Below are 18,279 nucleotides of genomic sequence, written 5' to 3'. Positions count from 1 at the left end.
CTTACAAAACAGAAGTACCACATTTCTTGTCACCCCAGAAACACCATTGAGAAGCAGCTTTATTCTGCTGCCAGGAGGGAGTAAGGGAGGAAAATGAAGGTGGCCTTTCCAGCAGAGCACCCTGGAACCTGACACAGGCTTATAATTCATTCCCAGTGAGAGATTCTGCTGGCTCCCCATCTCATAAATGTCACCATTATTGCAGTGTATCTGTGAGCATCTCGACAAATCTTTCCTTTAGAAATCACCAAATAGCAACATCCTGTTGCAGACTCGTGATGTCAGAAAAATAAACCTGACCTGGAACCTGATTTACAGTGGATCTCAGCTTTTCTAGGGTGCTAAGCCAAAGTATCAGGTCTAAGCACCTTCAATTCAGGGAAGGTTTAAAATCCACTTTAGAAGATTACAGATAAAGCCAGTTTCTCTTTGAAATCACTGTAGGCACGTAACTTGTGTTAGTGAGATAGATGAGTTTCCATCGTTTTGCAAAAGGGTCTTGAGCCTCAGGTGCATACCAGCAAAACGAAGCCATAGATCATTCACAGCATTTAATCTAGACTTCTGTTTTGTGTTTATTATTGTCAGTGCTGATGGTTGTGCTTCTCAGGAGACAGGCTGTGAGGCAGGATAGAAAGAAATCTCTTCTGAGCTTTCCACAAAGATGTGGGTTTCCTCTTTATACAGACTCTGAAACTCATTAAGAGAGAGACAGCAGCTGTCTGTGGAATTTCTGTTTCAGAAAAATTATTCATACCATCTCAATAAATTCATCTCAGGCTTTCAATAATAATGCAGTTTGTTTCTGAGCCTACATTAAAAATGCCGCAAATCCAATCATACCAGTTTTAATGACCCTAGTCAAGGACACTTCTCAAGATTTGCCTCCAATCCAGACATGTGAGGCATCACACTGGCTTTTGCAATTGAAAGCTTCTTGTCATTATTATCCAAAATCTCCATTAGTAAAAAAGCATATCCTTTATCCCATTTCAACTTTAATCAGCTACACTTTAAATATGAAAAAAAATCCAATCCCTCTCATCCTGTCATTATGGGAGTAGATACTGATAGCTTAAATGTACAGAGGAAAAATCAGTGCATTTATTAATTGAAAATGCCACTGAAGTCGATCATTTTCATGAGCCATGAGACATCTTAAAGATCATCTGCAAAGTTCTTCTGTCTACCTTTCTCTGGCATCAGCTTTAGTAGCTCTGCACTGCATCACCCTCAACCTAGGGATCCAGGCATTTGTGTTTTCTGGGACTTGGTTATTACAGTTTTTACATTTGTAGTGAGAATATGCTCTTTCACCCAGTGAAGCTCCAGTGCCTTCCAGCCATCTGCAATTTTGGGATCCAAGGCTGGAGGCAAGACAAATTGAAAGAAAACTCACTTGCCTCTTCTTGTGAACCTATCAATGCAAACACCCTTTATAAGTGAGTGTCAAAAGGAAAATATCTACCCTGATCCAATTTAAAAATCATTAAAAGGATGTTAATGTTCAATATTTTAAAATACTAAATTTTTAAACATCAATATTTTTATCTTGGGTTTGCTGCCAATTTTTCAAAAGAATGGAGACTTTTGACGGTAACTGACTAGGGGTAGAAGTCACCTGCAATGTTTTAGATGGGTATTTTAAATTGCACAATGTCATTGGGGAGAAAAAGACTTTTGAGGCCCTTGTCAAAGAAATTCAAGCTTTCATTGGGAGTGAGGATCTAGAAGGAACATGGTACTAATTTGGGGTGTACACCTTTACTTCCAACAGTAAAAGTATATGCTGCTACCAAATCAAGTAGAAAGCTTCTACAAAGCCTGGAGCCTCAGGTCAGGACATCTACTCCTCAAGTGAGCAGACTTTCCACAGTGTCCAAAGTTTTGCCTGGTGAAGCCAAGGTATGAGACAGCCCCTCCCAAGACAGGTATCTCTGGAGGACCTCAAGGCCTTGCCGTGGATGGGGAGAGAGCCCAGGGTGCTCAGGCTGGGCAGGGAGCACACTGGCAAATCGATGAGGAGATAGGGATGAATCTAGACCCTAGCATGGGAATCCTGAAGGACACCACAAACATGAGCCTTGCACAGCTACAAACTCCCACGGACCATGCAAGGCTTCTTGAAGGTTTTCTTTCTCCAAGCTGCGATACGAATATGGGTCTAATTGGTATGGTGGGGGGGAAAAAAAGAGCAAGGTTTAGCATTTTTTTGTGCTTTTTATTTTATTTATTCAAACTTTTATCTTGATCTCATTTTTTTAGTGCCAACATTTCAGAGGTGCTCTCAATTAGCTTCCCAGTGTCTCAGATCTCATGGTTGAACCCACAATATACAAATAACCCAGTTGTCATTAAGTTCCTTGGAGGGACCAGACCTTCACAAGTAAAGAGTGCCAAGAAATGTTATTTTGATACAAAGCTACTTTGCTTTTCTGAGAGTCTGGCAAGCTACTTTGGTGTCTGAGTGTCCCAAAAGGCCTGTCCAGGAGTAGCAGTCTAACCTTAGAAGAAGTTTTTCATTCTAGGCTGTAGCTTAAAAGAAAAAGACAATGCATTTGAAAAACTAATGCTAATGTAATCTCAAATGTTATTGTCAAAGACTGTGTCAGCTTTTGTTTTAAAAAGATATCATCTTTCTCTGAGCACTTAGTGGTTTTCTGTCTCTTTTCCATTGCAATTGCAAAGGGCTTCTGCATGGTTTTGTTTTTATGATGTCTGAAGTTGGTTGGGGAATTAAGCCTGTAATTGCATTGCTAACAAGTATTTCTTAGATACATTTATTTTTCCTTGGGGAAGAGAGTGTTAGGAAGAGAGTACACATATTTTGGCAGCAAAAGAGACAGCTATGACATTTGGCTTCTAAGTTACTACCTGGATATAATTTTAATTGTTTTCTTCTACTAATAAAATATAGTAACTTTACTGAATTAGTTCCTTTATTACACTTCCTACATACATTTCATTGCCATGCTCTTCCTAAGTATATTTGGGTCATGAAGATAGATTACAATATATATTGAGAGCCAGTTTGTTAAAAACACAAGGAGTTCTGCATTATTTCTCACCTGGTGCAAAACTAATTGGTTTTTCTCAGCTACTGTATATATATTTATTTTCCATTTTATCATCTCTATAATTGAAGTTTGAATTAGGAAAAGGACAGAGCGACCTGGTAAAAGCATTTGCAGGGACAATTTGTGTTTTGTTTCCCAGCAACGAGGATTTCTCAAGCCTGTAAAATTGCAGTGGGTGTTGAAACAGTGCTCACATCCTTCTTGCCTGGGCCATACTGGTCATTGCTCAAGCACTTCTTCTTTCTTCCATGACTTCTAAAATTTTCTTTGTAATAATGTGTATTACTGTGAGGGAGGAAACCAGGGCTCACAATTCAAATGTTCAAGAACACTGAAACTTTGAAGAAGCGAGATGGTTTTTTGCTTACTCCCTTCCTAGTTTGTGAATATGTACAATGCACTCAGGCACCAGGGCCAAGGCAGCCCAGCTGCAGTGTGAGGGCTCCCAGCCACACCTCTTCCATAGCACAGGGATGGCATGCCTGAAAATTCCTGGTGGGAGGCAGCCCTCATTGCTCTGTCTCCTGGAAATTGCCACTGGGTAAGATTTTCTTTGCAGTCACATATTTTCTCTCTCTTTTCTGCTAAAGAAAAACTGAGAAGTCCAGTATAGGAAAACTGAAAAGTCCAGGGCTGGGACTTCAAAGACTGCCACACTTGCACTGCATTATAGCCTGCAGCAATGTACCATGATGTAAGGGAACCAAATGGGACACACTGGCTGTGTTGCAAGGCAAAAAACACATGGGCATCTCAGAGGATCCGGCATCTCAGAGGTGCAGCACATATGTGACCCCCAGGTAGTGCCCACCTGGACTCCCAGACAAGTTGAAGGGACATCAACCTTGCAGCCTGAAGCTAAACCTGAGGAAGTAGTTGAAACTCTTCTAGTTTTGGGAAGCAAAGCACACTAGATAAGCTATAATTTTAATGGCATTTTCCACACATGCATACCTTTGAGCTGCCTACCATAAGTCTGTTTCCTGCCCGGATTCTCCGGATGCCTTTTATATGGTGCATGTGAAGCATCTGGAAATTAAATGAAGAGTTGAATAATGGCTCTCTTGTGTATGGAGCACGGTAAAAATTACGCAGAGAGTTTTTATAACTTTTTTAATATAATAAAGAGACTGAATGCTGGTTTTATGATATGAGATTTCCAGATTGCTCCCAAGTCAGCAACAAGCTATTCATAATCTTTTATTATAGCATTGTCATGATGACTGTAATCAAGTCCCTGAGCTACCTGATGATACTAGGGGTAGCATCAAGCTGGTGAATACGGATAAGTTTGCATTTAATATGACATTTAAAGACTCTGGCTCTTGCTTTTTTCTAATATTAAAACTCTGTGGATAAATTTGGATCTAGTTTTCTCTTTAAAAGTATTTGGCTTTTGTAGATATCTGTAGGATACCAACATATGAGCTGATTCAGTAAAATAGAAGTTTGTGTTCCTACCAGAAACAAACTTCTTCACCAGCCTCTCTTCACTGTCCCCCACTGTCTGGGGTTTTCAGACACCAATAAAAATTTGATCTAAGCAAAATCTGTTAGGAAGGCATCTAAGTAAGAGCATGCTGATTATTACAAAGGTTGGTAGCACTCACCTGCTAGGCTTTGTCTGGCATATCAATACTAGAACATTGCAGCATCAGCTGGACCCCAATTCCTGCAGAGTATCTGGGCTGACCTCATACCAAGAACTGAATCAGAGGATTTTTTTTTATGCCCTGTTCCATGTATTTTAACATTTTGAGGTGCCATCTGTAAAAACAGGCCTTCTGTTGGGGTTTGTGCACATCCATAAATTAAGTAATTGTTCCAGGTCATCTTGTGCTAGCATTATACAGACAGCAGTGTGTTACAGCCATGAGATTTGCATTTGGAAAATCTTCTCCTCATGCTAGCACCCAAATCAGAGCAGCTCTTCCCCCTTTTCAGCCCCATGGCAGGGCTGCCTATTCCTATACAGCTTACACAGCCCCCTCTTTAAGCCTCCAATGATGGATATTCCTCATGCAGTCTATTTCTGTGCTTAATTACTTTTGTTATTAGAAAGCTTTTCCAAATGCCTAACTTAAACCTCACTGTAATTTAAGCCATTATTTCATAATGGAGAATTAATTCCTTCCCTCTCTACAGCTACACTTTATGTGTTACGAGCCGCAGTCGTGCCTCTCTCTTTTCCTTTAGCAAACAGTTCCAGTTCCTTCAGGCTGTTCTTTTGGACCATTCTCCCCTGGACACTCACCAGAGGCTGTATTGCTTCTGAGCATCAACAGCTGGGCACATGTTCCAGCTGGGGCCATGCCAGTGCTGAAAGAAGAAAGATTTCCACCACGTGTCACGTAGACAAAATCTTACTTATATATCTCATGGCTGTGGATACTTCTCTGAAAACAGTATAATATTACTTACCTTGTTTCATCTTGTGATTTAATAAGTGCCCTCTCCCCCCAGCCAGATCTTCTCCTCTTACCGGTGCTTACCCCACTTTTGCTATTGCATATTTGAGTAGGCAATTCCCACTATCTGTGTATAAGTACTTTTCACTGGATCTATTTGCATCTTCTTTTATTTTGTTTTGTTTTCACAATTTATTCAATTTGTCAAAAGTATTCTGAATTCCAATCCTATTTTTCAGTCCTTCAGGTAACCCTTTCCAGACTGGGGTCATCTGAAAAATTAATAAACACATCCTCTATGCCTCTGTTCATAGCAATAATGAAAATACTGAATAATGGCGGTGAAGGACAGACCACAATGAACTTAATGAATTAAAGTGCATGTGTACACAATTTGCAATTGATTTAGCATGGAACTCACAGATGTGGAAGCCTACCTGTGGTCGCTATGGTGGTGCTGTAATGTACGGCTGCAAGTCCAACAGAAGCAATGATAGCACAGTGAAAAACTTTGGACTTTATCCTTATTTTCTAACAGGAGTATAAATGCTTTCTTGGAACCATGTTTTGACCAGGGTAATAGATGATGTCCTGGAAAAACACCTCAGGACTTAATTTTTAACACCTGTGCACAAGATCATGGGGGAATATTGGTTTGTATCTGTTATTTTTCTGAGACTTTGCCCTTCACATTTGCCACATGGAAAGACTCAGGTCAAGGCCTTGAGAATGGATTAATTGTGGAGATTTGGTGGCTGAAGTTCCACACCAGTAACGTGCTGGGTGGTGAGCACATGTTCCTGCTTGTGTGGCTCTGCAGGATCCCTCTTTATATCAGGCTTCCTTCTGCCCTGAAACTCACAGGGCTCTTCACCTTATCTACAGGGTCTGCAAAGAAGTTGATTTGTTTCAAAAGAATTATACTTTAGACTGAGATTAAGAATCCTTTATTTATTTTTATATATCATGAATTAGGCAAAATGAAGGAAAAAAATATCTCCTATGCATTCAAGAACTTTTTCTGTTGAAAGAAGTAAAAGAAAACAAATGAAAAATTGCTATGAAAAGGATTGTTTTTCTTTAGAAAAAAAAGTGTTTCAGAAAAAAAGTTCAAGTGTTTCTATGCAATGTCATGTCATCTGCCTCCAAAAGCCCTGTAATGACTTTTGCTGTGGCAGTTCTTGATCAGCAGACAACATATAATGGCTTAATACATAAAGGGCAGCAATATCAAAATCAAAGAATGATCATCTTTGGAAGGCAAAGTGTCACAAGGAAGGCGCCAATGAACAGAAGGGAGTTCAGCCGAGGCCCACTGAGATGCTCAGGGTAGCAGCACTCACCCTGTGAGGATGTGACGACAGGCTGAGGGAAGAGCACTGGTTCATCCTGGGGAAGAGACAATTTGGGGTGTTCCCAAAAGTAGCTCCCGGTGCCCACAAGTTGGTCATCAAGGAGATGGAGCCAGACTTTTCACAGCTGAGTGCCTAGTGGGAGGATGAGAGATAATAAGCATAAAATGAAAGAAAAAGAAAGATAAATTCAGTCTGGATATGAGCAGGAGGATAGGGTAGAGAGCTCCTGAGGTCCCTTCCAGCATGAATTTTCCATCATCCTGTGATTTGTACACTGCCCAGGACACAGCTGTGGTTACAACTTCCACTTTCCTTTAGGTCTGGATCTCATGGAGTCAAATACATTACTTAGTGTTTTTCATGGTGTAAATAATCTGAGCAGCACCCAGTGAGGAAATATTGGTTGTAATGTAAAAGTAAACAACCTGCTTTAAGAGAGAGAAATATATCATGCATTTTGAGGAAACATCTGCAATTAAAATAACCACTGTGCTGAAACGTGGTACTTATTCAGGAAGAGCCATAGGTAGGGAGAAACAATTGTAATATATCATTTTCCTAGCACCCAACCTACAGCAGTTCTACACCACAGATCTGCAGCTTAAAACTTTCAAGTGCAGTGAAAGATGATTTATCTGATCTATATGGTACAGTTCAAATGTCCTGTGATAAAAATGAGCTATTGATCTGAGGAGATTCTAATTTAGATCTGCTCACTTAAAGAGAGTAATAAACCGAAACAGTCTGGAAAGCTTATGTTTCAAATGACTTATCAAGGAGTTAAAAAATTTAGTAACCTGAGCCAGCAATAACTTTAACAGTAGCCAGAGTCCCAGATTTTACTGAGCCAAGTTTTCCTGAATTATTCACAGAAGTATATGGATAACAGTTCTTTCTGTTACACTGATGGGTAGAAAGATGCTCATTTGTAGTAGATCTTATGAAAATAGATGAAAAGTAAAAAACATTCTGGAGAGTTCAAAATATAACTGTAGCAGTGATAGCAAGTAATAGCTTTTCAGGCATAAAGTGTTGTTAGTAAAGTGTGAAGAGGTCAGCCCTATTTTCTGATAGATTTTGCATTGCTGAAATTTGAGGTTTTGCCAAGGATTTGGTGAGATTTCTAGAAAAAGCTTGATTAATGTTTTATTGCTGAAAAATCTGACTAAATGGGTACTTTGGCTATCCGGCTCCTCACAACCACACTTTGTTTTTTACTGTCTAGGCTGTATAGCTGTGGTTTTTTAATGAAATTCTTGAAATGAGTATGAATTTAGTGGAATCAAACACTATAAATATGAATGCAGTAGTTGATGTAAGATTGCACTCAATTTTCAGTAACTCACACAGGCTGTATCCTACACAATCAGGTATACTGTGCCCTACCCCCATCAATGACCTGGATAACAGAAAAGCATGGATGTCCTCAAATGTGAAAATAATGAACAAAGGGGAACTGAAAGCATTTGAGATGGTTAGAATTTAAAACACTATATTGGAGAAGTGATCTGAAGTCGGGAAGATGGAGCGTGGCATAGACAAGAGCATAAAAGTGCTACACTTGGGAAGAAAAAGAAAAAGGAAAAATAACTGGGCAGAAACACAGCAGAAAGGATGGCTACAGGGAGTCATATCTAAATGACTGATATCATGCTGTTGCCAGAAAGGCACCTTCAAACCTGGAAAACGGACAGCAGTTCTCCTCTCATCAGCACTTCTGAAGCTTGACAAGGAGTGCCATGTCCTGGTTTAGATGTTACATATCTACAGAGATAAAGACTTTCTGCTTGATGTTAAGAAAAGTGGCACTTTGAAAATCTTTTCTGTAGAGCATGACTGACATATAATAGGCTTGACTTAGCTTAGCAGACTGGTACAAATGCAGAAGAAAGGTGATATTGCAGAAGGTGTGCAGAGAACAAGAAGGACAAGCAGCAGATTAGGACAATTTGCAGCAAAAGAGAAAGCTGAGCAAGAAACTCTCTAGTTAGAGGAATAGTTAATCAATGGAACAAGTAACCAAGGGCACAAACCTTCCATCACCAAAAGTTTTGAGAAATGTTTAAGACAGATAGGAATTTCTCCTTCAAAATGCACCCTATAAGTGGAGCCATGAGCTCCTAGCTCTTAAGCAGACTCTCATTAGTAAGTAAGAGGAGTCTCATGCAAGATGGCAGAGGAGATTGCAAAACATCTTACTCAAAGTTACAAAGATAGACTCCTGAGATATGAAGGATCCATGTTTAATTATCCATGATAAGATTTGATTCAATTCTCCCTGTCAGAAGACTGTTTAATCACCACATAATATCTCTAAGATGGCAGAAAATATTTGCTACAGATCCCACTTCCAGTAAAACAATTAAATATGCACTAGCACAAGAGCTGAAGTCCAAAACAGGAGTATCAGGAGTAAGATGGAGGCTATCTTTGCTTTCTATGAGAAAGGACAGGTGCTCAAATAGAGGTGAAATCATGTTTCTCTTTCTTTGTGTTGAGTGTGTTGGGGTCTGCTGTATGCAAGTTGTCTCAGTGCCCCAGGAGCATTGCGCCACTGTTGCATGGACACTCACAGAGTATTTGTTGAAACGAAATAGATTTGAGAGGTTGTTCCCATGGGATAGTGCTCCAGTCCCTCAAACAGCATGGTTGGTTACTGTCCAGGTGGTGATGGGACTCTCTGTTGTGAGGGTCCTTTCAGCAGCATCTTCAGCTGGACCTGGTGAGGCTCCTCAAACTTCTGCTCAGGGTTTATGATCCATTTGGGCAGTGGTCCTGCATGACCACTCCAGCACATGTATGGTCTGTTTCTACTGAGAGTATTAAATAATGCACAAAATTTGTATCTTGAATGTGTACCAAGTGCTGAGCTATGTGCCTGTTTCTTCATCTGCACAACTTCCACTATTTACAAGTGTCTTCCCTGTGCAGTCTGGTCAGTTCTGTAGCAGAAACTGTCTGGGTGAGTCATTTGGATGGCTGGGTTCCCGGCCAGGTTAATCAACACATCTAACACATAAATATTGCCTGTCAGTCCATCCAGGCACAGCAGAAGCTGCCATGGGGAATCTCCAGGCCAGTCTGACACTTCTGGATAGCTCCTGCAGCTCTTGCCCAACATCTCTGCTGTGCAGGGGCTGGGAATTCAGGCAATCCCTTCCTTACAAGGCAGGGTCTTCTCTTGGGACAATCCCCTGTTTCATGCATGCAGCAGCTGGCTGAGAGAGCTCTGGAACCAGGAATTAAGGGTGAAGTGTTGCATACCCAGGCCAATCCCTGATCCCCAGCTACACCACACTTACAACTGTAGGACAACTTGAATTTCAAACGTTTGACTAAAGTTCCGTGCTTCTGCCCCACACACAGTCACACAGCAAAGGGTACACGCTGAATTCGAGTGGAGCCCTGTGTCTGCCAAGCATCCCCTGCACCAATTATCACCTCATTAATTCCCATGGCAGTGCTTTTACTTTTTCCCTAAAGAACACATTCTCTATGCTTTCACTACTTGTCATTGTAAAACTGAAGCTCTTTGTTAAAATCTTCACTTGATGGACAAATTTAGAAGCACATAAGCCTGATGAGATATCAAATTAATAATGGCTTGCCTGCATCAGGAAGTAATAGAGATATTTAGTTTAAATTACTGTTTCGGGGTTGGTAGATAAGAGCTTTCATCTCCTGTATGCAAACCATACTTCCTGGCCCAACAATGATGTCTGTCAGCAACAAGCACAAAGCCCTACTTGTATTTAATGCTTGTACACATTTCTCAAACTGGGGAGCTGTACATTTTACTACATCCTTGAAGATTCTTTCCCCATGACTTCTCCTACATATGTAGTGTAGGTAGGACAATGATGGTACAAAATTCAGTTCAAAACATTGCAACTCTCGCTCTGCAACTCTATCAGCCCTGTGAGAGCTTTGATACTTCTCTTAGCATTATCTGTGCAACTAAGTTAAATGAATGTAATTACCTGCATATGAAATGGCTTCACATCATGATTAGTAGTTTCAAAATAAAAGGCCACACTCTAGTTTGGCGATCTGGATGGGGAAAAAATAGGAGGAAAGACATTTCAAGATGAGGGGGAGAAGAAATTTGGTATTATGTAACAAAAAACAAAGAAATGTCTACTCTGAGGAGGTAATTATAGGTTTCTGGATCTGTGATCAACGTATTCTCCAGTTCTTAGCTAGACACAGAGTGGAAGCTTTGAAAAAAGGAAAGAGATCCACACTTAGAAAAATTCAGAGAATCAAAGGTCAAGTGCTCTGCTTTGTACATAAAATAAGTCAGCTAATTTCTTCATTCTTTTTTCCTAGTTAGACAGCAAGCTAAATAGTGGGTATAATTTTCCTGGAATTTACTTTTCATTTACAAACCAGAATACAAGTCCCCTCTACTACAATGTGAGTATATTAATAGTTTGAGGCCAGATATCACATAAATTATAGAATTGGGGTTGGACGGAGACTTGAAGATCATTTCGTTCCAACCCCCCTTCCACCAGACCAGGTTGCTCAGAGCCACATCTCAACCTGGCCTTGAACACTGCCAGGAATGGAGCATCCACAACATCTCTGGACAACCTGTGCCAGTGTCTCACCACCCTCACAGTACAGAATTTCTTCCTTGATACCTAATCTAAACCTGCCTCTTTCTGTTTGAAGCCATTTCCCCTTGTCCTGTCACTACATGTCTCCTGTTGGCACCCTTTAGGTACTGGGAGATGCTATAAGGCCTTCCCAGAGCCTTCTCTTCTCCAGGCTGAACAATCCCAGTTCTCTCAGCCTGTCCTCATAGGAGAGGTGGTCCATTCCCCTGATCATCTTCATGGCCCTCACCTGCACTCACTTCAACAGGTCAATGTCCTTCCTATGCTGGGGACCACAGAGCTGGATGCAGCACTCCAGGCCGGGTCTCACGAGAACAGAGCAGAGAGGAGAATCCCCTCCGTTGACCTGCTGGTGACATCACGTCTCCAGAAACATCAGTGACAGCTCTTCAGAAGAGCTAATTCCTAACGGAGTTCATTTCATATTCATCCACTGGGAAGTGCAGTGACACAAGGGTGCATGACTAAGAATTTTTGAACTGAAATATGGTAGGGCCAGGGATAGCTCATGGGGATGAAATTCTGAGGATTTGAGTTTCTCTAGCTGTAAAAGCCAAAAAATGTCACTGGTCTTCTCAGGAAAATATTTTAAGATAAAAACAACCTGATAGCATTGTAGGAGAAAAACCAATTTGGAATCAGGAAATTGCCATACTTCAGTGGATACTCCATCAGCATCCATTGGCTGCTGGAAAGCTGCTTTTAAATAAATGGAAATAACACATTTTTGCAAAAGAATCTCCTTTTTACCAAACAGCCTTACTCTTTATATGAGCCTAGGGGATTTCTACAGCTTTCAGCATCACAGCATCTGAATGAAGGATTATATTTATAATCATAAACACAAAGAACCCCACAAATACCACTCTGCTTCACACTCAGGATTTCACAGAAACAACCAAAAGAGAGCTCCAAAGCCCGTAGGAAATGACTATCTCATTCCAGCTATTTCAGTGGCCTTCAAATTAGACCATAGGGGCATAGGCTGCTTGAGCTGAAGTGCATTCCTCTTTTGTCACACCATTGTTTGATCTGTACATTGAATTGACAGTGCTTTATGCCTCACATGATGTTATAAATAAAAAATCTCTGTGTGTAGCGCTATCGTTGCCCTATGTGACTTATAGATGCTGGTAGTTCCAATAAGGGTGGGCAGAAAAAGGGTTAATGACCTGCAGGAAAGCACCTGAAGGTGCCTCCAGCTGCACAGTCATCTGCCTTCCAACCCATCAGGGGTAGTCACAGCAGAAAGACTAGGTACTAAACAGACACAGAGACTGAAATGTTAGACTTCTTAAAGCCATATTCATTAGCAGTCACTTCTGTGGATTTTCAGAGTATTTTGAATGCCAGATATAAAAATATAGCAAATTTTCTGCACATGTAAAGCGGCTAGATTTTTTTAAGTGCAAAAATACCCACATTGATATTTATACAGCAGGAAAAAGCCATGTTGTTTTCCACAAGTATTCCATGAAGAGCAACCAAATTTCCAGATTTAAGGAGGATTTTGGCCGCCTTATGCACGAGGGATACATACAGGAAATCTACACACTCTTGGCTGAGTGTCTAAATCAGCCTGAATTATTGCAAATGATTCCTCGTAGGAATCATAAATACACACCCAAATGCAGTGTAGCAAATGGCATTATTTATTTGAACTGAAGTATGCTGGGTACCTGTCCCATCTCCTGAAGCTCCCACCTGCTTGCACTTGTGAGCTGTATCAACACCACTCTGTCACTTGCTTTGCTGTACTTAGTCAAGTGGCGTTTCATCTGTGCCTTATTTTCTCATTGTACACCAAATTTTACTCTTACTAACAAAATGCTGCTCACAAGAGTGCAGTAACTCCAGTGCAAGAGGAAACAGGCTGTGTTTGCACTCACTTTGCTGCTGATTATTTAGACCTCATAAGGGAACTTGGGAAATGACCAGGCAGTCCATCAACTCTTAACTTACAGACTATTTCACACTTCATATGCCTTTTCTCTGCTTTCAGAACAGTGTTGCTCAAAAAGGCTTGTCAAATTCTAGTGACTTGCAGCTTGTGCTCAGGCTGCCTGCGTTAGTTCACTGAGTATGGATTTCCAATACCTCTTTTACATTTTCATGGTTTTTACAATTATACATCGCTTCAATCATCATCTGGAATAGCCAGATGCCAATTTTGTTCTGTCCTAATTGCTGCTAATGACTTATTGATGTAAGCAGTTGCTTTCCATCTCTTACTGCCCTAGAGGTATTTATATATGGCTCTTTAATGCAGTGTCAGGAGAAATATTTCTTGGTGAGAGCAAAGGTCTGGCATAGTTTTCTTGATTCTACTTCAGTACAGATTTACTGAATATTTATGGAGATGGTGGAGGTCAAAATACTTAGAATTACAGGTCCATTCCCTAAGTGTGTTGTTGTTCATAATGAGTAAGCATGTCACTACTGAATGTGCTACAAAAATGTTACACAAAAAATATACCCTACCCTATGCCTGTGATGTTCAGTGCTGGGATTCAATATTACTGGCAGCATTATAAATGGGACAAGCACTTCCATGGCCACACATGGCTCCAGCTGTACTGCAAAACTCCATCAACAAACATTACAGAATTTTCCATCAGATCAGATAAGGCAAGGACCGGGTTTGTGGTACCTAAAGCCATTCCTACTCAGGTCCCTAACTTGGGATTTCTAGAAGGCTGTTACCTTTCACAAAAGCAAGTTCCTCAGTGGCAGCTCTACAGAAACTTCCAGAGCTTCTCACTATTTGCCCACAGTCTTGCTGCTGGTGCAACAATCTGTGTGAGAGCTCCTGACTGCAGGATAGTGCCTTGGAAAGCTTCCATCAGACTTCTGGAGGGTCCAGCACATCATCACAGAAAATCTCACTTAGGCTATCTTAGGAAGAGTGAATACAGAAAGTAAAGCAAGAATCTGAGGCACTCAGACTAATTAATGCTTGGCTGGACACATGTACCAGGGAACTTCTGGATTTTTGTTCCAAACTACAGAATAACCTCTAATAATTATCTCAATAAATGCGAAGATGAAAAATCAGATAGAACACAATTTTCTGCTCTTAAAAGGAAGAATATATTTTCTCTTTGCATCATTTTAATACTTAGGAAGGAGCTATTAAGTAATATTTCATGTTACTGGTATGGCACTGTCTTGTAAAACTTTCTAAATAGTTATCTCTGCTTCTAAAGAACAGTGCTAAAAGTAGATATTAAAAAAGTTAAACTCACTGAGTAGTTAAGACAGAAAGTGGGGTTTTGGCACGCACAATTAGCACTTTTGTCAATTTTGTAAACTATTCAATTCTACACGTATTTGTATTAATTTCTGCAATTCAGCATCCCACACAACATACCTTTAATGCAGAATTTTTATTTTAGCAAATTCGAGTTTCATTTTTAATTTCTAGGTAATTATTTTTTACTTTTGTATTTCATTAAATGCAAACTCTTATAACAGGCTTTTTCTTCAAGTTATATTTAACGTTTTAATGCTGATTTAAACAAGGACAGTAGTGGCATCTGTCAGATGATGACAATAAAATTCAGTGCATTTTTTTCAGCAGAGACTATAAAGAACATCTCTGACTATAATGTTATTCAGAAACATGGTTGTAAAAGAGGCTTATATCTTCCTGTTTACTCTCACCTTGAGATTTATCATGATTGAAGTTAGTGTCATAAGAAAATTCAAGGTTGTTTTCTTCCAAGCACCTCCTGTAAATTGCATTGAGTAGCAGGAGAGAATTGTTTTTAATAGTGTAAGAAACAGGAAGGTTAATTTTGGAAGCATTTCAAAAATTCTACCATTGAATATTGTCCCTTTCTGTCAAGCATATGGCAGATACTCCTGACTAAAACAGAAGGGCACAATCAAGTTCAGATTATTTTTAATGCAGTGGTTGGTGCTTAAGCCAATTGTGTTAATAAAAGAACAGGATAATTATTAAAAAACTGTCCCTGTATTTGGCCTACAGCTGATTGCTGATGTAAGTCTTCCATAGAAGAGGCACTGTTTAACCTCAAACAGTGGAAGGTAAAAAGAGAAGGTTGCCCTTTTGTAGTCCCCTTTGTTCTAGACATGGCACCCACTGAAACATTCGGAGGGGGACTGAGGAGGAGTGCCCACTGATATTTGTATCAGTTGTTGAGCCCTCACAAAGGCATAAACACTGCAGTTTCCTCCTTTCAACATGTTCTGCCTTCCATTTCTGAATTCATGCTTTGTTATAACAGATACGTCATGGGTTGGTCTTGCTTGGGATGAAGACACCTAAAATCAGGTGTTTCCAAGTAAATGTCTATATGTGAGCTCGGTGCCTAAACCACTGCAGTAGTCAGTACCCTCAGGGGAGATTAGGCAGATCCAGCTGCCAGCCTGGTGAGAGCTGAATCTCTCTACTGACTCTCTCTGTGTTCCTCAATCTAATAGTATTCAGGGTTCTATCCAATTAGTAAACATAGGTGCTGGGTGCCATTTCAGATGACCTAGGACATCCACAGAGCTGGCAGATACAGCCATGACCTGCAGGAGACCCATCTGCTTCTAGAATTGCAGCTGAAGGCCAAATGAGCATCTCAACAAATTCACAAGGGCATCTTGAAAAGCACTAGGCACCTAAATCAAGATCTTACATTTAGACATCTTAATTTAGATGTCTCAGTCTTGAGCTAAATGCCTGCACTGCAAAGGACTTTTGAATCTGAGTTACCTTTAATCACTGAAGAAGTCTTTAATAATCACATTTTCCTCAGAGGGAGGTAGGGACTCCTCCTGTAGCACCACATTATGGGGAGGACCTTTATGGATACTAAATCTTTCCACATGGAAAGCACTGCTGTTAAGGTTAAGAGGCTAAAGAAATCCAGTCACAGAACTAGAGAATTAGAGTGGCAATATACAGTTTCACCTGCTGACGCAAAGAGAAGATACTGAATGCTTCTGTTAAACTGGGCATTAGATAAAATATCAATGTCACAGCTATTTTAAACAGTCTTAATACTTTATTTTTTTCAAATTAGATGAATCAGTAACTGGGAAAACTGGTTTCCAGACCACATTTAGCAGAATACTGTTAGCATAATAATTAACAGCTAGCAACCCACATATTCTTAGTGAATAAAGGTTTACTGGAGCAAAATGAATAAAAATAGAAAATGTCTATTCAAATTACAAACAACCATGGGCCTCTTTTTTTTCCATAGGAACTGAGAGATGATTAGCATCTCTGAAAATTAGTTCATTGATTTTGATGGCTACTTATGATTCAGGTACTTCAGCCTAAATTATTCTATCCTTACTGGTTTCCATAAAATACTACCATGGAAATAGAAGAAAGACATGTCTTGGATTCCTAGAAGTGGCAAGATAGACAGTTACTCTGATTAATAAACATTTTGGCAGTACAATTCAGTACTCAGCATCTGCTGGGTCATGGCTCAGATAGACAAGGAAATGCAATGAATCTGTTGAATTGTCAAACCATTCTTACTGCTTTAAGTATCTTTTCATCTTTACACTGATTTCTTCTCCTATTAAAACTGAGCTCTGTTTCAAATCTTGGTACATCCCCAAAGACAGTGGAACCTAAGTTTCAGCCTGGCTGTGGTTACAGACTTCACCCAGGATCTTTTCTCCACCAGAACTGTGCAGTTGCAGTTGACCAGCTCTCCAGGCATGGGTTGTTGAGGTTGTCTTGCCTCAAGTCAGAAATCATACTGGTGGCTTCAGCTTTCTTCAGCAGCAAAAGAAAGGAGAAAACAGAAACTACTTCATTTACTTAACTCGCTGCTTCATTTGTTTCCCAAGAGTAACCACAGCCTGAATGAGGAGGTCAAGGTAACCAGCTCTCCCACAACAAGGGCACAAAGAACAGCTGAAGGAAAGGTACCTCTTCTTCCCAGGAGGTTTTGTGGTAGGAGCATTGAAACCAGAATCTCAGCAGTCATCTGTCTCCATGTATGAACAAATTCCCAGAAGGAGTGACCTCTCTACCGAGAGTCTCCCACACAAGCATGTTTCTTCTTAATGTATGGTGAGCCAATACGTGCATTTACACAATTTGTGCTGAAAGCACTCCGGGTTTGGTAAGTAGCAAATCTCCAGTAGGAGTCATGATTGCCCCATGAAACACGAAAAGCAAGGTCACACAAAGCTCACTGCCTTCTCTTCCATCTCAAGAAGATGGAAAGTAGCCAAAGAGATGAGAAACATGTTTTGTGGGAGTATGCAGCACATTTTCAGGAAATCTTCACAGGTCTCTTGGCCATGGCATGACTGACGTGAGCTTCATGCACCCACACTGTGGAGCTCTTTTGTTGTCTAACAAGCACTGTCCACCTTCCATTGTACTTACTGATGGGGACCTGGTGAACCTGCTTCATGGTCCTGCTTAGATCTCCTTTCAATAGCAAGGATTTGAAATTTCAGATATTTTCAGAGGTCCAAGGGACAGACAGGCTTGGTGTGGTTTTGATATCAGACCTTAGGAGAAGAGTTACTTCTGGTACATGAGGGGGTGGTGAGACATTTTAAGTAAGTAGTCAGATGTATTCCTGTCTTCTTGAACCGCCACAATGACATTAGAAGAAAGACTGTTAGGAGTGTGCTTGAAAGGGAAAGACAAGTTTTTAGAAACTTTCATAGAAAACAGTCCATAAGGAATTCTGAAGGTTAAAAAGAATTCAGAAGGAATCTGAAGGAAGGATTTTTGACCTGAAGAGAGAAAACCAAAGGAGGTGAACTTACTTAGCTTTTGAAAGCCAAAGAATATTGCAGAGTGGTTAAAAGCGTCTATAAGAGA

The sequence above is a fragment of the Corvus hawaiiensis genome, chromosome 26 (genome assembly GCF_020740725.1).
Source record: "Corvus hawaiiensis isolate bCorHaw1 chromosome 26, bCorHaw1.pri.cur, whole genome shotgun sequence".
Classification (NCBI taxonomy): Eukaryota; Metazoa; Chordata; class Aves; order Passeriformes; family Corvidae; genus Corvus; species Corvus hawaiiensis.
Note: the sequence above shows the minus strand (reverse complement) of the source record.